Source organism: Lycium ferocissimum, unplaced genomic scaffold (genome assembly GCF_029784015.1).
Source record: "Lycium ferocissimum isolate CSIRO_LF1 unplaced genomic scaffold, AGI_CSIRO_Lferr_CH_V1 ctg2330, whole genome shotgun sequence".
Classification (NCBI taxonomy): domain Eukaryota; kingdom Viridiplantae; phylum Streptophyta; class Magnoliopsida; order Solanales; family Solanaceae; genus Lycium; species Lycium ferocissimum.
Genome location: NW_026720884.1, coordinates 220,578 through 223,559, shown reverse-complemented (window position 1 = coordinate 223,559; position 2,982 = coordinate 220,578). Strand labels below are relative to the sequence as shown.

The following is a 2,982-nucleotide window of genomic DNA, read 5'->3' as shown; positions in this document are numbered from 1 at the left end:
AGTTGGGTACATATAAAATTCGAAAAAAGGTTGTTTCAAGCATAATTTGACCTGGTGCGTTGCCATTCGAAAAAAGGTTGTTTCAAGCATAATTTGACCTGGTGCGTTGCCCAGGGCGGTGCACTAGGCCCATATTACAGGACCTGATGAAAATTACATTTTTATGTGATTTTGGCGTGGCTCCCGGGGCGTCGCCCAGGACGGCGCCCTAGGCCATTTCTAATAGCATTCGGTAAAATGGGCATAACTCCTAGAACAAAGCTTCGTTCAGCCTCCACAACATATATTTAGAAAGGCATTTCAAAGATCTACAACTTTCATGTTTTAAGTTATCTCAAATTCTCAATGAATTTTCATGAAATTTGGCTGGAAGGAAGACGTATCGAAAACTAAGCCGATTCTATCGAATCTTAAGCGCCTTACTATTAGCCATCTTGCGACGATCATATCTCTCTGCTCCAATATCTGATTGGCCTATTCCTTATATGGTTGGAAAGGTATTTCTACATACTACAACTTTCATTAAGGGTACTTTCCTAAATTCCCAACTAATAAAGGAGTTATGGCTGCCTGAAGTAGGCCTATCAACCATTTTCGCAAAACGTTCAAACCTTCAGTTTTTCCACTAAAACTCTAAAGATATGAGTCGAACCTTAATTCTAAGATATGAGGTGTAACATTATCTCCCCCTTGGGATCATTCGTCCTCGGATGATGGTCTTGGTTATAATCACGGCTAATTCTGAGACTCTACAGAAGCTCGGCAGAGTTTACTCTGTAACTAAGATACCTAAAACTGACTAGCTGAGACATGTGATCACTGAGCTGACTGAATGAATACATGATTACTGAACTGAATGTCTACTGAACTGACTGAATACTGAGCTGACTGAATACTGGACTGACTGAATACTGAAAAACATGGAGATTATACTATAAGGATCTGAATGAAAAGGTTAGTTACCTTTAGCATTTTCTGCTTGCTCTTCAAAGAGATGGGGATATCTGGACTTCATTTCCTCTTCGGCCTCCACGCAGCCTCTTTAACTTTTCGATTTCTCCATAGTACTTTCACTAAAGCAATCTCTTTAGTTCTCAACTTGTGAATTTGACGATCAAAAATAGCCACTGGGATCTCTTCATAAGACAGGCTATCTTTAACCCCTGTAATATCCGTGGGAACTACAAAAGATGGGTCTCCCATGAATTTCTTCAACATAGACACATAAAACACTGGGTGTACGGTAGCTAATTCTTGTGGCAATTCTAATGTACAACATCTAATTCTTGTGGCAGTTCTAATTCATAAGCCACTTGCCCGATCCTTCGCAGGATTCTATATGGTCTAATATAGCGGGAACTAAGCTTCCCCTTCTTTCCAAATCTCATAAGGCCTTTCATAGGAGAAACTTTCAGAAACACCCAATCATCAACTTGAAATTCTAAGTCTCTACGCCGCACGTCCGAATAGGACTTTTGGTGACTCTGAGCCGTTTTTAACCGCTTCTGAATTAACTTGACTTTCTCCATAGCCTGATAAACTAAGTCTGGCCCTAACAAATCTGCTTCACCAACCTCAAACCAACCAATTGGCGACCTACATCTCCGCCCATACGAGGCCTCAAACAGTGCCACTTGGATACTAGAGTGGTAACTGTTATTATAAGCAAACTCAATGAGAGGCAAATGGTAATCCCAATTACCTTTGAAATCTAGGACACATGCTCTCAACATGTCCTCAAGAGTCTGAATAGTACGCTCTACCTGGCCATCTATCTGAGGATGAATAGCTGTGCTGAGGTTCACCCTTGTGCCCAATCCTTTCTGAGAGGATTTCCAAAAGTTCGCGATAAACTGAGCACCACGGTCTGAAATGATGGACAAAGGAATCCCATGCAATCGAATGATTTCCTGAATATATAACTTGGCATAATCTTCTGCTGAATGTATAGTCTTCACTGGCAATAAGTAAGTTAACTTGGTAAGTTGATCTACAATCACCCAATTGAATCATGCTTTCGAAAAGAGCGAGGTAAACCTGTCATGAAATCCATGTTTATCATCTCCCATTTCCAAACGGGAATGTCCACGTTCTGAGCCAACCTGCCAAGCCTCTGGTGCTCGGCTTTCACTTGTTGACAGTTTGGACACTTGGCCATAAAGTCTGTGACGTTCTTTTTTTCATGTCATTCCACCAATAAATCTCCTTAAGATCATGATACATCCTTGTGGAACTTGGGTGGATAGAATACCTGGAATTATGGGCTTCAGACATAATCCGATCTCTGAGCCCATCTATGTATGGAACACATAGTCTGCCTCTGTACCTCAAAGTACTATCATCTCCCCCTTGTTCAAAGGCTGAAGTCTTGTGTTTGTGAATCCCCTTCTTCAGCTGCAATAGGTAGGGATCACTAAACTTCTTCTCTTTTACTTCTACTACTAAGGAGAAATAAGCTCTATTTTGAACAACCACTCCACCATCTTCGGAGTCCAAAAGCTGAAGTCCTAAATTTACTAGATGGTGGACTTCCTTCACCATAGTTCTCTTGTTTGCCTCAACATACGTTAAAATTCCCATAGAATGCCAAACAAGAGCACTGGCTACCACATTCGCTTTCCCTGGGTGATAGAGAATATCCACATAATAATGTTTGAGCAATTCGACCCACCTCCTCTGCCTGAGGTTCAACTCTTTTTGCTTAAAAATATACTGCAGGCTTTTGTGATCAGTGTAAGATATCAACGTGGAGTCCATATAAGTAGTGGCACTAAATCTTTAACGCGAAAACTACAGCTGCCAACTCCAAGTCATGAGTCAGATAATTCATTTCGTGAATCTTAAGCTTCCTGGATGCATAAGCTACTACCTTACCATGCTGCATTAAAACACATCCGAGACCACTTCCAGAAGCATCACAATACACTATAAACCTTTCGGTTTCCTCTGGCAGTGTCAAAACTAGGGCAGAAGTTAGTCTCG

General features: G+C 41.2%; 1 pseudogene; it reads right to left on the bottom strand.

Annotated features, from left to right (window-relative positions):
* Positions 1–816: 816 nt before the first annotated feature.
* LOC132043358 (uncharacterized) lies at positions 817–2,757 on the bottom strand (annotated as a pseudogene).
* Positions 2,758–2,982: the final 225 nt, after the last annotated feature.